The sequence below is a fragment of the Mesoplodon densirostris genome, chromosome 5, assembly GCF_025265405.1.
Source record: "Mesoplodon densirostris isolate mMesDen1 chromosome 5, mMesDen1 primary haplotype, whole genome shotgun sequence".
NCBI lineage: Eukaryota > Metazoa > Chordata > Mammalia > Artiodactyla > Ziphiidae > Mesoplodon > Mesoplodon densirostris.
Window position 1 is genome coordinate 57,898,992 of NC_082665.1, and position 22,172 is coordinate 57,921,163.

Genomic DNA, 22,172 nt, shown 5'->3' on the forward strand with positions numbered 1-22,172 from the left:
CAGACAGAGAATCTGAGGCACAAATTTTTTAAGTAACTTGCCCAAAGTCACATAGCTTTTGAACACAGTCTGGCTCCACATGCATAGCTGCTTCAGTTAGAGAAGAGGGAGGACCATCACAAGAAAGCAAAGGAGGGAAAAAGCATTTCAAGGCAATCACATTGACAACAAAGTCAGACACTACAGAGAGGTCGAGTGGTATCTGGCAATTAGGTGGGCTTTTCTGACAGTTGAGAAAACAATCACAGCAAGTATTGAAGGCAGAAGCCAGACTAGGGTGAAAAGAGTAAGTGTAGGCCAAAAAAATGAAACAGTGACTATAGATCAATATGTAGACACATTTGATAGGGAAGAAAAGATATGGGTATCTCCTAAAACATTCTGGACCTTTTTTTGGTCTTCTCTCCGTAAGGAAGTCTGAACTTGAGACCATTACTGTTGCCTAATTTGAGAACAACGTCTCAGTAATGTACCTATATGAGGCATTTAGATTTTATTTCTCTGTCTTAAATATTGTTATGTCAACTTGTAAACCACACAGCTTACAGGGGAGAGCTGCAAAATGGATAATCGGACAATAAGTCACAAAGAGTTGTAGAAAATATGAAGAGCTATCTGGTTTGACATAAATTTGTCTTGCTTTTAGGCAAATCCATTAAAGGGCTATTTCACATCCTAGTTTAAAGCTTTGGGGATTTGTTCTTGTCAGTGTTATAGTTCATGGTATTCTTTACTTAGAATAGTGATCTCAGTAACTAAATAGCTAAAAAAAAAAAAAAGCACTTTTGATAAAGAGCATACAATGCAAGTAACAGGTTGCAGAACAATTGTGTTTTTACCTAAATAAGAAAAGGAGTTTTGAACACTGTTGCCCCCCCTTTGGTTACCTAGTGATATTGCCCAGTAACAGCCTGTCTTCCCAAGCTGAGGCAAATAAAGCAGGTCTGCATATGCTGCAGATCTTAAAATCGCAAATTTACACTGTAGAGTAGGCCCCTCGAGGTTCGAGGCCACATATAAATAGTGATGACACACTCAGGATGTTTGGGCACATCTCTCCAATAGTACAAAGGGAGCTTTTTTTTTTATTACAAAAATAGTTGGCCAGCTGTTGCAGCATTTCCCTGACTAGTTTCAAGACAATTTCTCTCTTTCCTTTGATGGAAACAGCCAGCTACCTTTCCCTTTTCTATCTCCTCTTTTATGCCTTGTACAGTATCTGGGATTTGATGAAGGAGAGATTTTATGTTTGTGCTGTCACAAAACAGTCTGTCACTACTCAGAAGCAGAAAATGTGTATATAAAGCATTATATATAAAAGGAGGCTGTCCTACACTTGGCAGGAGAGAGATGTGTGAACAGACAGAAACGAGACTGTGTTACTCATGCTAGTGCTGGAAGACATGTGGATCCTTACAGACACGAGCTATAAGCAAAGATTTCACACCACACAAACTGGTAACCAAGGTTCTAAATCGGAACAAGGTCCATAATGACTTTGGGCTCTTGATAGTTCGGCATTCACCCATGCAGTCCATTCTAAATAAATAGATATTCTTTGCTATGAGTTTTCTACAAGAGCTAAAATAGCTCATTAGACTTTCTGGAAAGTAAGAATACCATCCTAAGCACCTAAGCATCTTTTTTTTTTTTTTTTAATATCCAGCATATCACACAGTCTGGCACATATGTATTTCATAAACAAATGAAAGCTAAATATTTCTCAACTCCCTCTGCTACTATATGTGCACTTGGTGTTCATTCTCTTTTAATTGCACCAAAAGTAATGTCTCTTTTGTGGTCATGAGTGACCTAATCTACAGAGAAACCCCCAAACATGTTAGAAGATGTACATTTATAAATTACTTCCCATTAAGACCTTCATGCTTTATAAATACAGAATCTACCCCTTTTTCCAGCTTCTAGTCATTCTCTTCACTTGCCTCCACATTTCCTCCCCCATATGTACAGAAACTCAAGCATCTGTCTGACCCTCTCATTTTTAAGGCACTACTGTTAGTTTCTGCAATGCTCTCTCCTCTGTCTCCTAGGCAGTCAGACCAGGGGCTAGGACAGCTGAGGAGGGCACCGTTGAGGCTCATTCCTGAGAGCAGTACATAATTAGCATCTGCTTATTTGAGATCATGGTCATTCTGTCACCCTTACAGGGATTCATTAAAGGTCACTGCATGTACTACTTGGGTAGATGGATTTACACCTAAAGAAATAGAGTTCAGTGTGGGCCTAATAGTACCAGCCTCTGCCCATCAACTATAAGCATTATAAAATCACCACAGTCAGGCTTCCCTGGTGGCGCAGTGGTTGAGAGTCTGCCTGCTAATGCAGGGGACACGGGTTCGAGCCCTGGTCTGGGAAGATCCCACATGCCGCGGAACAACTAGGCCCGTGAGCCACAATTACTGAGCCTGCGCATTTGGAGCCTGTGCACTGCAGCAAGAGAGGCTGCGATAGTGAGAGGCCCGCGCACTGCGATGAAGAGTGGCCCCCGCTTGCCACAACTAGAGAAAGCCCTTGCACAGAAACGAAGACCCAACACAGCCATAAATAAATAAAAATTAAAAAAATAAAATAAAAAGAGTTCCAATTAAAAAAAAAATCACCACAGTCTTTGTGGGTTAACAGCAATATTAGCCTAGAAGAAAATCAAGGATTCTCTTTTTCTGTAGTCATTGATTTATTAGTTGGTTTCCCATGTAGCTCCTTTCCTATCAGTCCTAAACTCAGAGACTGGAGCTACATCATAAGATGGTAATGTCATTACACATTTTTATATCATATTACAATTTTCTACTTACGCATTACCTTATTTGAACTTGGTATCACACCAAGTGATATTATTGAATTGTTTTCTCTTTTAGAAAAAATCAGAATTTTACTTGGCAGAACTTGTACATATAAAAAATTATGGGGGGCTTCCCTGGTGGCGCAGTGGTTGAGAGTCCGCCTGCCGATGCAGGGGACACGGGTTCGTGCCCCGATCCCGGAAGATCCCACATGCCGCGGAGCGGCTGGGCCTGCGAGCCATGGCCGCGGAGCCTGTGTGTCCGGAGCCTGTGCTCCGCAACGGGAGAGGCCACAGCAGTGAGAGGCCCGCGTACAGCAAAAAAAAAAAAAAAAAAAATTATGGGGCATTTTAAAACTTGGTATTCTAGGAAAGTTATTTGAGCTCTCTAAGGCTCAGTTTCCTGTTCTATAAAAGAGATGGGACAATAGTACCAAATGCATAAGGCTGTTTGAAGATTAAACAAGTTAATATGTGATGGTTAATTAGAAGAGTATCTGGCACATAGAGATGTTAGCTATTATTGTTTTGTAGCATTAGTGTCATTATTAATATTATTATTTTCAAATGAATCATCCTAGAGAATTACCATTGCTTCAGCTTTAAAATACAGACTTTAATGGTGATGTCTATATAAAAAGTTTTTATTTTAAACCCAAGTTGAAACAAGATTAAATAGGGTATTTCATTGTGCTTTTGCTGCTATCTGTAAAGGGCTATTTTTATAAAAGACCTTTCCTGTAGGCAGGTGAACAAAATCTAAAAATCTCAGCTGTCTCTGTCCCCCAACTAGGCTAGTTATTGTTGAGTCATGGGCTTTGAATATTTTCTTCATAGCATTCTCAGGTAAGACTCACTATATTTTAAGATTTCTCAGTCATTTAATTTTTGTGATTACCCAAAACCAAGTGTATCCTAGTGGTAGGAAGCATACTCAATTTTATATCCCCTCTTTTTATAATTTAACACATAATTACTAGTGAAAGAATGCAGTATGAATTGTATGTCAAAAGGTGGTACTATACCCCGAGAGAACATTTAAATTTTTTTTTTTAATTTTTGAATTTTATTTTATTTATTTTTTATAAAGCAGATTCTTATTAGTTATCTATTTTATACATATTAGTGTATATATGTCAATCCCAATCTCCCAATTCATCCCCCTCTTTCCCCCCTTGGTGTCCATACGTTTGTTCTCTACATCCGTGTCTGTATTTCTGCCTTGCAAACTGGTTCATCTGTACCATTTTTCTAGATTTCACATATATGCGTTAATATATGATATTTGTTTTTCTCTTTCTGACTTACTTCACTCTGTATGACAGTCTCTAGATCCATACACATCTCTATAAATGACCCAATTTCATTCCTTTTTATGGCTGAGTAATAGTCCATTGTATATATGTACCACATCCTCTTTATCCATTCGTCTGTCGATGGGCATTTAGGTTGATTCCATGACCTGGCTATTGTAAACAGTGTTGCAATGAGAACATTTAAATTTAAGTTTTATGTTTTTAATTCCAAATAATTGCATCTCCTTAAGAGATTAAATTTGGGGCAAAAGATAGCATTTTCAAACTGTTTTATGACTCTATATTCTTCAAAATTTGATGTCCTGTCCTTAGCAGGGAAAAGGCAGCCACAAGCTCTTCATCTTAGCCTATCCTTAACTCTGCCCACTAAACTCTTCATAAGAGGAGGATCGTCCTGATTTTAAAAGTCAGCCTATGAAAGTTTGTCTTCAGGGCCCTATATGTTCTGTTTCATCTGTTTGGGCAAACTTTCCATCTACGTTTATACATTTGCAACTTTGGCTGCTCTGGTCCTCGGCCATAAGCCAAGAATTCCGGGCATGCACAGTGCTGTAAAATCCTCCCAGGGATTTTAAAATCCTTTCTGAGAGCCCCCAGGCAGGTCTCACATGTGCACTGCACAGGTGCTCTCCCTGGGAATCTGCCTTGACTTCTTGGGCTGGTCACTGATTCCATGGGCTCTGGACCCTCCTGATCTTGGACAATGCCCATTCATTCCCCTCCACTGCTGCTGCCTGTGAGGGACACTGTCTCTCATAGTGCTAAGCTGTTGTGGTTTTCCAGCCCTTCCAGTCTTCTTGAAACATGTTTACAGTCAGCTTCCCTTCATCTGGCACACAAACAATGCCCAGGCAGCCTTTGTCCTGACAATTCTGGAAGTGCAGACTGCCCGTGTTTTAAGCCCTCTTCAGACTGCCATCAGAGTAGTTACATGGCCTCTTATCCTTTAGATTTATCAGATGCGAGTCAGACACTAGTCCACCAAGCTCCAGGGAACACATATAATTCTTGATGTGGGGGACAATGGCCCCCCACCCCTCCTCCATGGGTAGGGCGCTAGGGGAGAGAGACAATTGAAAGCATACTGACAGTTCTCTGCAAAAATCCTCTTCCAACATCCAACCTGACATTTAGGAATTTAGACCTAAATGTGGATGAGGAATTGATTCACAAACTGGAATTGGCCACCTCCCAGGCAACATTTGCACGATGGCCTCTCACCTAATCTTGGAATGTTTAGGGGGTTCCAACACAATTGAGTCTAAAATAGTTGCATTTCAAAATAATATTACTGCTGTGTGAAATAATACAGAAATATTGGTAAGAGGAGATTTCATTTTTGCTAGATGAAACTTGACAACCGTGCTGATCAAATTGCCACTATTGTGTAGAAGATCTCGCAAAATATGAAATTTGTTACCCATCAGGAATCAATGCATTTTAAATGAGGAAGCTATGGAGAGGCTAGTGATGAATATAAGAAGAAATAATTCTAAATTTTAAAAATATCAGTTGGGAGCATTATTTTAAAAGCAGACCTTCTAAGCTTTGCTCAGATTTCTACACATTCCTACCCCCATAATAAGGAAAGTCCAAGTTTAGCAAGATAGGGCTCAAAACTGTGAACTTCTTTAGGTTTTGATTGTTAGTTCCATACACTGAAAATTTCCATAGGATATAAATTCAAAAGACTCAGCAGAGACTTCCCCGGTGGTCCAGTGGTTAAGATTTTGCCTTCCAAGGCAGGAGGCGCGGGTTCGATCCCTGGTTGGGGAACTAAGATCCCACATGCCACAGGGTGTGACCAAAAACTTAAAAAAAAGGCTCAGCATATGGACAGAGGATCAAAGGAGAGAGAAAGCAACAAGAGGAAAAAGATACAAAATACTTGTGGCTCAAACAAAACTGCACCTGCATTCAAGCAGCAGTCTGCACTTCAAAGCAGGAGTTCTCTTAGCAACATTATTGTTCTATGCTGTGGAAGTAATGTTGGTTGCTCTTCACTCATGTGTTTCCCACTACAGATTAGGAGCTGTATTTACACCCTTTGAATCATTTTCATGAAGGATTTTAAAAAAATTTTTCTCCACAAACGACCTTCACGCTTCTTCTTTCTCTTTCCTCTCTTCTTTTTCTCCCCCTCCCTCTCCTCTCCCTCTCTCTTTCTTTCCTTCTTTCTTTCTTCCTCATTTTTTAAATAAAAATCTCTCTCTTCCCATTACTGCATGAACTTTCATGCTTTCAGTTTCCCTCCTTGCAATTTTCAGGTAGTTTCCCGAATTGAGCCCTACACATATCCTAGTAATCCATCCTTCCCCCTGTCTTTACCTTTCTCCTGTGATGTAGCCAAATGCCCTTTGAGGTTTCAAACTGTCAGGCTAGGCAAAACTGGAACATTGGCACGTAGTAAATACTCACCAAGAAATTTTTACAGGTATGACAAACTAAATCCTGCTATTTACTTAAAAAAGAAAATGAAGAAAAATATACTTCCCTTTATTTCTGGCAGCATCCGACAAATTTATTATTTTATATTGTCTGACAGACTTTATGCCACATCACTTTATGAATTGCATTAGAAAAATAATTTTATACTGGGCACCACCTGCAGAAAACATAAAAGTGTTCAAGCTATCCTTGACCTGGTGAATAACCTGTGGCAAAAATGTCCAGTAAAATCAATCTTCAATAGTTGAGCCTGTCACTAATTCTAGAATGACTGTCTTGGCCTGTCTAAAACTGCATTTTTTCCATCTCTCATCATGTTTAGGTCAGCGTTACTTATAGTCACAAAATCATTACTTTATGTAATTTCACAAATAAGAAAGGTAATAACTTTAATTTTAATAATAGTAATGAGAATAATACAAGCTTAAGAATAGGCTATTTTATGTACTAAAATTAAATAATCATGTTGAATGCAAAATAAGAATTTAAAAATGCAAATAAAATTACTACTGAAAGGAGAGACCTAAATCATGAGCTTGATCCACAGCAATAACAAATAAGTAGGGAAAAACTAATAAATACATAGGCTACTTTTAAATAAATTCAAAATATAATAATCAGAAAACACTTGTTAACCTTTCTAGGGTATAAGTTAGTGTAAACTTTTGCAAGGCTATTTGAAAATGAATCAAGTGATGCAGATGATGGAGAAAACAATCAATTGAATAATAATTGGAAGGAATGGAGAGGAAAAGGGAAATGAAAGGAGAGAGAAAGAGGAGAAGGGGATAGGGAAGGAGGAAGAGGACATTGGATACGCTGAGTAGAAGCTCCAGAAGGTCCATCTAGGAAAGGCTTAGAATAGCAATCTGCCTGGAAACAGGTAAACTTAATTCTCTAGTTGTTAGATAAAATTATGACAATAGTGTATTTGAACTTCCCTTCCCTTCTAGAATTATTAACAGACTTTTGAATACTATGTAAAGCACAGGGAAGAGAATTACCATTTTCATACCCTATTACCTTTTCTTAAACTGGTTATTTTTAATGATTTAAGTATTAACAGAGATACTTCTTCCCAAATCAACGAGGATTAATGGTGAGAAGAAATTAGCACCCTTTTCTAAGAAAAGGGCATATGTTGAACTCATACTTTAATTTTGACAGTCATAGCTAGGTGTTTTGCAACAACCATATAATGAAGGGATTATTATCCCCATTTTATAGTTTATTAAACTGAAATTCAGAGAATTTAATTCATTTGCTAGGGTCACACAATTTGGAATTCATGAGTCATAATATATCCCTAGTTTCTCGGACTAGTCCTCCTCACCACAATGCCTTTACTTGATGAGCTCGCTTGCTGATGACTCTTCCTGGTCTGCAGGCATCCTCCACATGTGCTCTTACTGAGCCATCACAAAAATTTAAATGTTGGCTTAATATATTTTCTATGTTATTATCTGCACCCCATAACAAAGATGACTATCTCGATTAACTGTGAAAAGTTATCTAAGAATCATTCAGTGGCAGCCAAAACAATTGCAGTGGATCCCATTATGCATCACCTGGATCTCCTGTGCAGACTGAAACATTCTCCCAGCTGCTCAGAGTGCTGGTGGCTAAGAGTGCTTAGGTGAGTATATCTTCAGGACTTACCCCAAATCATGCTCCATTTCCAGAAGCAGTGTGCATCTAATGACTGATTGATATAAGAATATAAAGACCTTTGCATAGATCTCAGATAACTTTCAAGGGTTATCTCAATAAGAGGGCTCTCAGTAGGATTGGCTGAGGCCTATTACATAACTTCATTGCAGTTAAATCTCTTCCTCCACTTTCTTTTTTTTTTTTTTCTTTTTTTTTCTTTTTTTGTGGTATGCGGGTCTCTCACTGTTGTGGCCTCTCCCGTTGCAGAGCACAGGCTCCAGACGCACAGGCTCAGCGGCCATGACTCACGGGCTTAGCTGCTCTGCGGCATGTGGGATCTTCCCAGACAGGGGCATGAACCCGTGTCCCCTGCATTGGCAGGTGGACTCTCAACCACTGCACCACCAGGGAAGACCTCCCTCCACTTTCTTGATCCTACTTTCTTCACTCCCTTCCTAGGTGTTGATTCTGGGAGAACTTCTCAGTAAATGTCCTCAGTGCAAAGGTTTGTCTCAAAGGCTGCCTCCTGGGGAACTCAATATGAAATAGTTGGTGCTGGAGTGGTCTGAAAACACAACCCTAAAATGAGATTTTGAAGCTGGTACTATATAACATTAGCTCTCATTGTTGTTTCTATGACTTATACCCAAATTTCATTGCTCACATTTTTGAAAAGGATATTGTACTTTCATTCCACTAGTGACTTGTCACATTTTCAATATCTTTTTTTTTCTTTTACGTTTTCTGGCTAGGGGACTTATTTTCACCTTATGGATTTGTGCAACTAAAATACGACTTTCAGAGACAAGTAATATATTTCTAGGCACTGCTCCTCAATTCAGCTGAATACCACCACATTAATGGTGGATGCTAGCTGTGGTTGTCATCTGGTTAGTTAAATTCTAAGTATTATTGATGGAGAACACAAAGGCCAGGAAGATTATTTTCTAAATTTTCCCATTAAGAACCAAAAAGTACAAAGTATACCTTGATTTTGCTAATCATGGTGAGGATTTTCTACCTTATGATTATGCAACTCTTCATATACCATATATATCTGAAAACTGCATGTGATAGTTTACAGTTTTGATGGCCTAAATATTAGGCAAGCACTATTTCCTAGATCAGTAGATCTCAAATGGAAGATCAGCATGTATAAGAATCCTAAGGAAATATTATTAAGCTCCAACCTCGCTCCATTTTATATAATAACCCTTCCCACCTTGGGATAGGTGAGAATGTTGGACACGGGCAATTGGACAAATCCCCCAGGGAATTCTAAAAACTCCCCATGACCAGCACCCACTCCTCACTTTTCTGATTAAGAATTCTGGTTCAGGGCCTTTTCTTTCATTCTGTTCCTAATTCTCTTCCCACGAAAGTTATTCAAACTGTTTAAAGCTACTACATCTGTACAGTTTGTCATCCATATTTCTTGAGACTTTTCTTTCTGCATTAGAGGCAATATGATCTTCTCACTATCTGTAATGTTTCAAATCTGGCTGTTTCTCAAGAACTTGACTCAGAACTTCCCATTTTATTATCCCTAGGGAGTCCTTTTCTGATAAAAAAAAAACTTACTTTCTCTTTTCTTTATCCCTTGATAGAACTTTATTCAAAAAGTCATTGAAATATATAGATAGTTGACCATTGGTCTGTCATTTTTAGGTATTCCTTGAAGACAGATCTCTGCCTTATTCAATCATATGTCCCCTATATCTACTCTAATGCCTGGGACATAAAAAAAGCATACTTATATTTTTTCCATTTTTCTTTGTGGAGTCAACATAATAGGGTGTGGTAATTCTTGCCCTTTTGTATACATAAGAATCACCAGGAGAATCTGTTTAAAAGTAAATTCCTAGCCTGTTCCAGAAGAAAATTTTATTCAACAGATCAGGGAAGGACCTAAGTAATCTGCCTTTTCTGTAGAAACCCCAGGTGATTCTAATAATCATGGCCATTAGAACAGTGGAAGAAACAGCAGTCTAGCATCAACCCATGGCTTTACAAATCTAGAAACTAGATTTTGCCAGTAAACTTAAAGATGATCTGGATCAGAGCAACTAATTCACAATAAACCTGACCATAATGTTAATATATAAACTTAAAATGAGAAATAAAACTATAGAAAGACTTATCAACTAGTCAGTTAATTTTCTCCTGTAGGGAAATTAACATGACATATTATAAAATTATAAGTCAGAAAATTGGGCTGTGAGCCAGGTCAGTTATGTGGGTGATGTTCCAATAAATGGCCTATTTGAACTTGCTTTATAAATAAAGTGGTATCATACAATATGTCATAATGATTTTTATAAAGTTCCTTTAAGCAAAGAAGTATATGGAGTTATAATTTTGCTGAAGAGTTTGGTCTTTTGTTTCTATCAGGTTGCAATATCTGGAAGGGTACTATGCATTTTCACTTGGAAAATGAAGGAATTTTATGTGCATATACACACATGCTAAAAACCCATGCCAAAGTTAGAAAAGATGAAACAGGATGCCTTTACAAATTTCAGGGGCAACTACAGAAATACAAAAAAGAGGCTGTCTGTCCTAGCACCATCATCATCAGGGGCTACATGGTCAACTCAAATATCCATTGGCAAATGACCAAAAAAAAGGCATCAAGCTTCTGCCTAAGAACAAAACAAGAAACCTCCAGGAGAACCATCCCAAAAAGCAGCAGAATACACTTGCAAAAAATCAAGGAGAAAACAACAGATTTGAGCAAGAAGAAAATAGAGTAAAACTCTAGGCGAAGGCTCAAAGAAAGCAGCTTTATTCCCCAGGAAATTCACATAAATAAGCTTCTAGAAAACACCTTTTTCTTCTCTTTTCTTCCCCCCCAAACAAACCAGTTTAAAATAAATGTATGGAGCTTAAAGTGCTAACATTTCAACTTCTGCTTATTGAGATTTAAGTGGATTTTCATGAGTAATATATATTAAATAGCCAAACCTTTGCAATGTCTACTTGACATTACAGTTTAATTTTCAGAAGATAAGGGCAAACAGCAATTCCAGTCTGCAGAATCAGTAGGATAAAATCACCACTGAGAAAATTATATGTGCAGTAGCTTTTTGTAACATGTCTCTAAAACATTAGAGACTAGAAATTAGGAGATCTGGAGATGGAAAAAGAAAATATTTCATTTGCACAAAAGCTACCAATGCACATAAACAAGAATCTTTAAAATGTCATTCTGGTAGATTTTAACACTGAGGATATATTATTCACTTTAAAAACACTCTGCAACTGGAGGATATGCTATTTAAAGAATTAAGGGATTTATGTATAATTCTTTTCACTTCTCTGTCACTAATTTGCTGAAGGACCTTGAGAGCAAGTCTCTTAAATGCTCCAAATCTCAGTTTCTTTCTCATTTTCAAAAGATAAAAGAATTCTACAAATCTGGGGCTTTAGATAAACAATTAGTATATGGTAGATAAAAGATAGTCATAGAATCTTTGTTTTTCCTCCCACTGAGAGGTGGAGCCAAATTCCCTTCCAGTTGAATGTTAGCTGGCTTTAGGAATTGCTTAGTGAGGAGGCCTAAGATAGCCACGTGGTCACAGGGAGAGCAAAGACAGCCAGCCAACTCCCATGTGTTCCAGCCATCCCAGGCCACCTGCCAGATATGTGATTGAAGAAAACTTCAGATGCCTCCAGCCCAGCTACCATTCGACTGTAATCACAGGAGATCCCAAGCAAGAACTGCCCAGCTGATCCAGTCATCCAAGAAATGTGAGGAAGAATAATAAACTGTTTGAAGCTACTAAGTTTTGATGTATTCTATTACATAGCAATAGATAACTGGAAAAGCATAAAAGCCATGCAGAACTCTGGTTTCCTAGAGTAGGTTTCACAACTAGGTTCTGTAAAACTCTAGAGTACTGTGAGATGTTGCTAAAGGGTTCTACAATAGACAGCAATTTTTTTTTGAACAAGCATAATTTTTGAGCTTTGAACTACAATGCTTGTGCTCACAGTGATGGACAGTGACCATGAAGTTCTGTTATGAATTTCATTATTGACCCCACATGGAAGCAAATGGTAGAGCTGTGTATTTGGTTGATTCCATTCTCCATTTTGGCATGAAAGGCTGTTGACAATTAGTGTTTTCTGTACTGCAAGAAGGGGATGATGTTAGGTTGATGATAATAACCTCTCCTTCCCAAATTATTTTCCTCAATTTCCTGTTATACATAACTGCCAGATTTATGGGCATGAACAAGCTCTATTAGTATAATGGAATTAGCAGGGAAATTTTCATTATAAAGAAAAAATTATGATACACTCAGCTTTATCTGCCTCTTTTTTGTTGTTGCAAGACATTGCAATACATGACTTGTATAGAGTAGAAATTAATTGTAATGGGAAAATTTTTAACATTTTTGCAATTTTTTTCATTTAGTTATTTTTATGTCTTTCTATTTTATATTTCACTAATATTTTCTAATTTACCAACATTTCTGAAGATCCAGTGTGGTTATTTTTGATGATAAGGTATATAGGGGTAGAGGAGAATTTTAGATCTGTCCTAACAGAAAATTCTGATAAAGTTCATGATGAAGAATTTGAAGATTCCAATCACAAACTGTATAAGCCAGCTTATTGATGACAAGTCACATGATGTTGAAAAGATTTTGTGTAATCAACTGAAAACCAATGGCTTCTCCATATATGTTGAGTTGTCCACAGGTTTCACCAGTAAATGTCCTATTTTAGCCTTTGCAAGAGTTGAAAATTATTGTGAAATTCATAAATTTTTTTCTGTTGTAAAACACGGCCCCCCAAAAGAAAACATCAAATATTTTTCTCTTAATTTTTGGAAACTTGTCTTGGAGAAACTTACTTGGTATCTGTACTGATGGTACTCTGTCAGAGATTTTTGTCTCTCTTAGGAAAAAAGAAAATACTGAATGTGATCATAACATACTATTTTTGTCACATCAGAAAGGTGCTAGTGTCAAATAGTCTTGGAGATGGAAGGATAGAAGCTCTGGATAATGGTCCAAAAAATGGTTAGTTTTAGTGAACAAAAAATATTTCACTTAAGAATATTCTAGGAAACTGTGTGAAGGCTTTTCAACAGGATGTTTTAACTGAAAGGATAACTGCAGAAGTGCTATCAAGAAATTTTGCTGAAATGCTTTGAAGATGAAGCATGGCTACACAACCCTGGTCTGCAGAACTTTGTGGGCACTTTGCATCCCAGGAACCAGTTGTACATATCTCAGCAAGGTCCTGGAGAAAATGTTTTGACTTCAAGTGATGCGATTCTTAGATATCAAAGGAAATGGAATATTTGTAAAGATTATTTTGCAAAAAAAATCATAAAATGTTTCATTTGCTACTTGGGCTTGAGAGTAAGGAAAAAGATCAGCAAGTTTCAAATCCTATTGAAAACTCTTTTTCTTTTTGGCCACATCCCTTGGCTTGTGGGATCTTAGTTCCCCGACCAGGGATTGAACCTGGGCCACAGCAGTGAAAGTGCCGAGTCCTAACTACTGGACCACCAGGGAACTCCCCAAGAACTCTTGAGAATACAGTAAACTCTACTGAACAGTCTTTATGTATGACTGTGTGAAGAAATCTATCTTTGAACAGTCTTCTCAGCCACAGAATGTGAATTTGAGAGACAAGGAAGAACTTATTGAGCTACATCTGATCATATACTGAAGAGAAATTGACTGATCTCTAGAAAAGTTCTGTATTTCTGAAAACAAAACAAAATAAAACAAAACTATCCTGCCATTATAAGAAAGCAATGAACATTTTGCTGTACTTTTCAATTTCTTACGTATGTGTGTAAGCTTTTTCTTGTTGATCAAACATCAAGAGCAAGGGTAGAAATTGTCTCATTTTGTTGAAAATGTTAGCTCTGGGTATTTATATAATTTTTAATCATAAAGTGAGAATTTTGGCAGCAAAACACAAAACAAAGCAAAAAAAAGCACATAAGTTTTAGATTAAAGAGGTAAAATTTTACTTTTTCACAGTTAGTTTCAAATATTATATTTATACCATATGTAGGCACATGAATAAGATCAAATAATCAACTCATGCATACATTTTGATAATTCTAAACCTATATCTGAGTCTTATATCACTGATTAGAAAATGTACTTTTAAAATTTATATAAAATTTGTGTCATATGTTGTATTTTCACTCAGTGCTTTGGATTATGACTTTAGAGTTTTATTATTCATATTGTTAACAGATTTTCATATTGCAAAGAGCCTTAATTCAATCAGTTTGCAGTTTGTATTGCAAATTGAAGTCTACCAAGCCTTCTTTTGGAAGAAATAAATATGATTTTTTCTTGAGACAGTTGTTTAACAGAAATTTGTTATGTATACCTTATGTGTATGTAAAACTTAAGAAATGGAAAGAAAAAAATTAACTTTATGAATAGTAAAATTAACCTATTATTTTTTCCAAAAAACTTGGCTAAAATATCCTCTCACTTTTAAACAAAAAATGCTATTCTTGCATCTACCATACACCTTATCTCATTAGCAAACCACATTGAAGGAACATGCAATGAGACTTTTAGGCTAATATGGATCAGGTTAAAAAAATTAAGTGGGACTTTTAAAGAAAAGAAAAATTGAAGTTTCTTTCACCTACAATATCCACTTGTTTTAGCAATTATAATCTTGATGAAGGGGCAAACTATACATAAAGAACAGGTTAATAAGTTAGCTATAATAAATAGAACTGTATTTGGAAATGCCATCTTGATTCAAAGGAACACTGGCATTTATTATTGGATTTTTAGATCTATAACTGACTGATCAATCAAATATACTGTGAGATATAGATATCACAGTTTTGTGCAGGACTTCCCTGAGACCTGAACATAAGTTTGCATGTTCTTCCAGGTTAAAAAGATTAAGAGAGCCTGATTTACAGTGATGAGTTAAAAAAAATAGCATGATGGCAAAGCTTTATAATAAGAATTAAGGTCTAGTAGTTTGTTGTTCCCTGGTGCCAAACAAACTTAACACTGTAACTTGATGAGCTACTCCAAAATAGTTGCTCCTGCTGATTACTCAGCTAAACAAAAGTGAGAAATATAAGATGCTGTGGTGACTTTATGACAACAACAACAACAAAACCCTGAGCTGAACAGTCAATTACTATGCCACAGTTTGTGTTTTATCAAAGGACATATACACATTCATACTTATATAGTCATGAAATATTCCTAGAAAGATACTCAGTTCAGTGTTTACCTAAAGGGAGAGAGTCTGGCGGTTTGGGGTCCAAGAAGATCTATTTTTCATTTCTACATCTCCACTGTTTGGAGTATTTTTCAGGAGTGTGTATTTTTCCCACAAAAATCTAGTTAATAATAGTAAGTACCCTTGAGTAATGGCTAAGCCTCTAAGCCCCTACTCCTAGGCTTAAGATGAAGAAAGACATCACTCTGAACATTTGGGCTCAGGGGCGAACAAGGAATCCATAGATGAAGGATTAAGGAGGAGAGAAATTGAGTGAGAAAGGGGTAAAAATTTAGGAGATGAAAGAATACTACAGATTGTACAGTATGACTCCTCACTCCCAATTCTCTCCAATCCTAAGGAAAGTTTATTTTGAACATGACTGAATTTCTTGTAAAACCTGAAAGAGATTTGACATGAGATCATGAGATGATGTTGGGAAGAAGTGGGAGAAACACAGCTGATATCCTGTTTGTCTGAATAAAATAATCAAGACTATATTTCATACTTACAGAGAGACAAACATTGAAGGAAGGAAGGAAGAGGGGGAGAGAGGGAAGGAAGGAGGGAAGGAAGGAAGGAAGGAAGGAAAAAAGAAAAGAAAAAGAAAGGGGAGGGAGGAAAAGAGTGAGGGAGAGAGGGAGGGAGGTAAATAGAAATCAGAAGAGAAAAAGAAAATAAAAGAATGGAAGAAAATGAAAGAGAGAAAGAAAGAAAGGAGAAAAGAAAGCAATAAGGAAGGAAAGCCAGAAGGAAAAAATTAAGTGATTTGAGAGAAATCCAGAGCCCGGTCAAAGCTAATCAAAATGCAAATATGCTCATGTTCTATAAAGAAAGGATCTGGAGGAACTAGAAATCAGGGAACTGGTAGTACTTGACATCTTAGGAACTAAGGAAGAGAGGAGTGAGTCAGCCCAGAGATTAGAAGATCCAAATGGGAAGAAAGGGGGATGTAGAGAAATGTAGATGCTGCTAACTACTCCTTCAGAAAAACAAGTTTGGAGAAAATGTGAGAAAGAGGTGTTGGACAGTGGGAGAGAAAGTGACATAGAAGAAAGAAGCATGTAGAGATATTAGCTGAGACTGAGGTGAGCCAGTTTTCATGGAATAAGCATGATGAATAAGAGGAAGGGAGGAGACACTGAAACATGCTGGTAAAGCCGATCATCCGCAAAATATGGCATAGACTGGATGTAAAGGAGATTCCCCAGAGAGGAATAGTATGGAGTAACAGAGATCCTCTTACATTATCTGAAATATATTCTTATTTGAACGAAACAGTGCAGAAATTTTAGCACTTCCACCTTCAAAGAGCTGAGAAGCCCTTATTTAGGCCAGGGACAGGCAGAAAAATAAAGTGGTAAACAAGGAAGTGAAACTAAAGACTACTATTCAAATCCAAATTCGTGCACAAAGTAGAAAGTTTAAATGAAGTGCCAGGGTACAGGTAATGAGTAGGAGTATTTTTAGTACTGTTGGTCAACTCTAACTGAATGACTGAGCATGTGCAGGGCTAAAGAAAGCTTGTAGGTGAAGGGAACAAGAAGAAGGTGAAAATGAACCTCCAAAGTCCCAAGACCAGTGACTTGGGAGAATAAGCTTATTGGTACTTCATTTTGTGGTGCCGTTAAGAGTTACCCAATCATGGAATGGGAGGACACTCTGCTTGGCCCCGTCTCACCACACCTTTACTACCTATAAGTATAGAGCCAACTTTGCCCTTTTTCTTTCTCTATGGACACAGATTCCTGATAAATATTGAAATGAATGGATAGGAGAAAAACCCTACACAACTGGTACTTGTTTCTGCTCCTTAGCAAAAAATATTATTATCTAAAGTTTGGTTTAAGATGAATTTAACATTATATTTCAACTGGTCATATGTACTCTATTCCTATATTTGAGGTAGTAATCACATACTCATAAGGTAAAAGTCTAAAGCCTGAAACCCATTAATTTCCATGTGAAAAGTCTTGAAAGTAAAATGCCCAACAATAATATATTAAATTGAAAATGCCCTAATGGTAGAAATTGGCTTTAATTGGCTGTTTCTTTTTCCGTATATACTTCCATTTCTCTACTACAGCATGGCCACATGAATTTTTGGCATTAACAGCTTTCCAAAATAGCAAAATATCTTATTGATATTTTATAAATGCTCTTACTAAGTCATATTTTCTTAATTACTTTTAGGTCTGTAATTTTAGAACTCTGGTAGTTCCTATATTAACTTATATCGATGGCAAAATGCTAGTGTTTTGTACATCTTAGAAACATTTCTAATCCTGAATATATCAGCCACAGTGGACTAGAGAGTATCTTTAATTTTGCGTTGTCACTTCATTCTGTGTCACTCAGTTTCTACATCTGTCATCACTCAAGTTTGCCTAACTTATATTTGCTAAGTTTCCTTGGCAATTACCCTCTCTGAAGGGCCATGCCAGATCCTTTAATCTTTCCAAAAGATTGCCTTTCCTAAGTCATAATTAAATGATAATTTCAAACCCCTCCATGATCCTAACTAAGAAGGTATGGGTAATAAAATGAATGTTTTTTTCTTCTGATATCTGAACTTCATGCTGGACTGCTTATAAATTAAGAAGACTAAAAGTATCTTTTTGCTGATAAATTTATAAAATATAGTAATCTAGAACAAAATAATTTTTTGAAGATAATCACAGCTTTCCTACTTGTTTCTGAAGTTAAAATTTCATGGAGAAAATTTTGTTTTTTCGATAGGAGACATATAATCTCTACATATATGGGTGACCTGGATCTCACTTCCTGTAGTTTTGACCCAGTCATTTTGGTTTTTTCTGAAAAATACTGGAGCAAGGCTTACTGTCAATAGGGACCCAACACATTCAAATTGTTTAAAACTTCATTGTTTAGTTGAGCACTATATGATCAGAAGTCACATTACACAATACTCTAAAGACAGTGTTATTGCCCTTTGACGATGATGTAAATTTAGTAAGTATTGGTGAGCCCTTTGGGTTCAGCATGAACTAAAAAGAAGGTTATAGACTTAAATAGAATCTGGGTTGTTTGGATTTTTACCAGACTGTAGACTGTGGCACACAGCTAAGACTTCCAACACACTCCAGACATTCCTTGCGGGTGACTCATCTAGTTTTAAGTATCACTGACTATCCGTCTCACTGCTTTTCACTTCTATATAGAAAGCCTATGGATCTTTGGGCAAAAGTGAAAAATGAATTTCAAAGGAGGCTTTAACAAATGAATAGAGTTTTCACCGTGGAGGAAGAAATGAATGGCATAGAGTTGCAGTGGGGGAAGTAATTAAAGTATTTAGAGATTCATTGAATTTAGCAAGCTAAATAAAGGAGCTATGGGTTGGGCTGCATCATGGTTAATATTATGCAGAAATACCACTATTTCCTTTCATTCTTCTCTGGAAATGAATTTAAATCATATTCTTCCAGTTGCTTTACAGAAGGTGGTGCTTGTGAGAAATTACATGTCATTGAGATCTGGTGCATTGTCATTGAGATGTATGATTTGATCTGAAGTAAAGGAACTCACAAAGAGCTTTCCACCTGGTTATGACTTAGTCATTCTGACAGGGGAGTTTGTGTAACTGGAGATGAGACCTACGCCTCTCCTTTTTGGCCTGTTTATTGGCAAGGCGATTCACATGGAGCTTGGGTAAGGCTGTTCTTTACACTGTGCATATCTGGTCATATCCTTCAGTGTTTCCATTCCATTTACTGGATAGAGTCCAAAGTTCTTAGTATGACCTAAAAAGCCCTTCACAGTATGGCTTCTGGTTCCTCCATCCAGCCTTATTGCTTGCCACTCTCCACAATGCAGACCCCAGGTTTTGTCATTCAGGATGCCTGCAGCTCCTGCAAGGCTCTCAGGCACACGCTGGAAGGTGCTTTGTCTCTGGTCTATCAGGCTGGTCCCTCCTCTTCAACACAAAGCCCAGGCTTTACCTCCTTTGTGAAGGCAACATTTTTTACATCTTATAAAGTTCTCCTTGTTCCCACAATTCCCACAGCTTTTACAGCACTGATCACATTTATCCAGTTCTACCTCTTGAACCAACCACCAGCTCCAGGAAGACAGGAATTGTGTTATATTTATCTTTCTATCCCTTAGAGTATAGCAGTGCCTGAAATAAGATGAGGTCCATTTTTTTATATTTAAATTTTTGATGCTTCTCATTTTCCCTGTAAGGAAAATGTTGCAGGCAGATTCTAAGATGACTTCTAATAAACTTTACCTCCAATAATTTTACTCCTGTTTAATCCTTTCCACTTGGACTGAATTCACTGACTCGCTTCTAATGATGATAATGCAGCAGACATGATGGGATGGCTCGAAGGTTAGGTTACAAAAAGACTGTGACTCCCACCCTGGTGGCTCTCTTGCTTTCTCCACTCACCCTCTCTGAGGACAGTCAGATACAGAGAGACCCACATGGTAAGGAACTGAAAAAGGATCTGGTCAACAGACAGAGAGAAAATGAGGCCCTCTGTCCCACATGCTGTGAGGAACTGAAATTCAACCAATAATCATGATGTAACTAAACTTGAAAGCAGATTCTCCACTACAGTCCCAGCTGACATATTGACTGCTACTTCATGAGGGACCTTGACCCAGAGGCACTCAGCTAAGCTGTGCCTGCATTCCTGACCCATAGAAATTGTGAGAAAATAAATATTTGTTGTTTTAAACTTCTATGTTATGGAGTAATCTGTTACCTAGCAAAATATAACTAATACAGGGAGTAAAGAATTACACTAAATTATAAACTCTAAATTACATGGTAGGTAGTATGCTGTGAGTTGGTTTGGTCTTAGAACAAAATAGTTTAAAATCTAGGCTTTACTCTGTCTGTGTACCTGATGAAAAAAAAAAATTCTTCTCAGGCTCCCATAACAAAATACCACTAACTGAAAGGCTTAAAGAACCAATATTTATTTCTCACAGTTTTGGAGGCTGAGAAGGCCAAGACTAAGGTGTTGGCCAACTCAGTTCCTGGTGAGAGCGCTCTTTCTGACTTGCAGATGCCCGATTTCTTACTGTGTCCTCTCATGACTAGGAGAGAGACAATGCTCGCTAATGTCTCTTCTTATAAGGACACACTAATCCTACTGAATCAGGGCACCACCTTTCTACCTTCATTTAACCTTAATAACCTCCTTATAGGTCCTGTCTTCAAATATAGTCACATTGGGAGTTAAGCCTTCAACATATGAAATTTGATGGGACACAATTCAGACCATAACACTCAGCTTTTTCAAAGTATTGTACTTTTTAAAAATTATTGTTAATTTAATTCCAAAAATATAAAAAGAACTGTTAAAGTATCTGGTAATAAAACAGTGAAAAAAGCAGGAATCTATTCCTGTTCCAGTTAACAGTGAATTATTACGTATTGACTAATCTTTCTATAGATAACAATGATAAAGTCTGAAGAAAAAGAAATGTTTGAAGTTATTTAAAAGCATAGGAGAGTAACTGAAAATGGACAGAAACTGGAGAAGATTTGAGCCTTGAAAGAAAGAGATCCATGTTTATATGCTCTTTACCCCAAGGAAATTTCTTAGTCAGCTGTGAACACAGGGCTTCTAGAATTTAAAGAGAGAGCAGAATTCTCACTGATCTAATGTTGAAGGATAGAGTTCAGGCTGACAACTTGTGGGAAGAGGAGTGAACCTGGAAGAGGGGTGGTCACACAATATATGTATCCAGAATAATTGCTCAAGTCTGTTGTCAAAAAGACAAATCACCCAATAAAAAGCAATTGGAAAAACATTTGAGAGACACTCAAACATCACATTATACATAAAAGATCTGTGTGTTCCACTGTATGTAATTTTTACAAAATTTTAAAAAAGAGAAAAGGAAAGCTTGCACTTTTCCTATTCACATGGGGCTTACACTTTAGACTAATGTGATTTTATTTCTAACTGGCTAAATCAGTTTAGGAGGGAAATTTGAGTATGAGAATGGACAGGATCTAGAAGGGTAGGTGTAGGATAGAAGAGAGTGGGAATAGGCAAACAGATGCAGTCAATCTCAAAAGAACAACTGAAATACTTAACAGGGAGGTTGCCACTATGAGATAGTGCCTGGGTCTAGGGAGTGAGATGATTTACCAGACTCTGATTACAGTCATCCAGATTCATGTAGATTTTATTCCATGATTTGTGTTTAGTCTTGCAGACAGGGAAGCAGATGACAGTTTTCCTCCACCATCTGAAAGTAGAGTATTCCTACTAAGAAACCTTTCTTAAGCCAAAATGGCATAAAGCAAAAAAGCAATTAACTTAGGACACATCTTGCTAACGGATGCACAAAATAAATCGAGATTAATAAAGCAAGATGCTCACAGAGACAGTTCAAAGCTATGGCAGCTTGATGTGGAGGCTGAATGTTGTTCCTGGGGAAAGAGCTTGGTGGTGCCACTCTTGCTGCTCTGGATGTGCACTGCCTCTATAACATGCTCGCTGCAAAACAAATGCTGAGAGCTATTGTCACTTTTTTCGTAAAAGCAAAAATCCTTTTCAGATTTCTTTCCTTTAAGGAAAATAGTTTCTGATGTAGGTCTTTCGTAAAATCAAAGTGACAGAAAGCAACCTTTTGAAAATCAGGGGATCCCTGTACATGCCTTTTCCAAATGGAAATCTTCACTGGCACACCAAAGATGGGGAAATGATAGAAAGGTTAGTCTCAGCAGGGAAGAG

The 22,172-nt window shown here is 37.2% G+C and overlaps 1 long non-coding RNA gene across 2 annotated transcripts in view; it reads right to left on the reverse strand.

Moving 5' to 3' along the window:
* Window positions 1–21,648, reverse strand: part of LOC132490388 (uncharacterized) — a 42,447-nt gene extending 20,799 nt beyond the window's left edge. The window contains exon 1 of one of the 2 annotated variants that reach the window (XR_009532572.1): window positions 21,585–21,648. This is a non-coding gene — a long non-coding RNA (uncharacterized LOC132490388). The remainder of the gene's footprint in view (window positions 1–21,584) is intronic. The other variant, XR_009532571.1, reaches the window with a different exon arrangement.
* Between the last annotated feature and the right edge of the window lie 524 nt (window positions 21,649–22,172).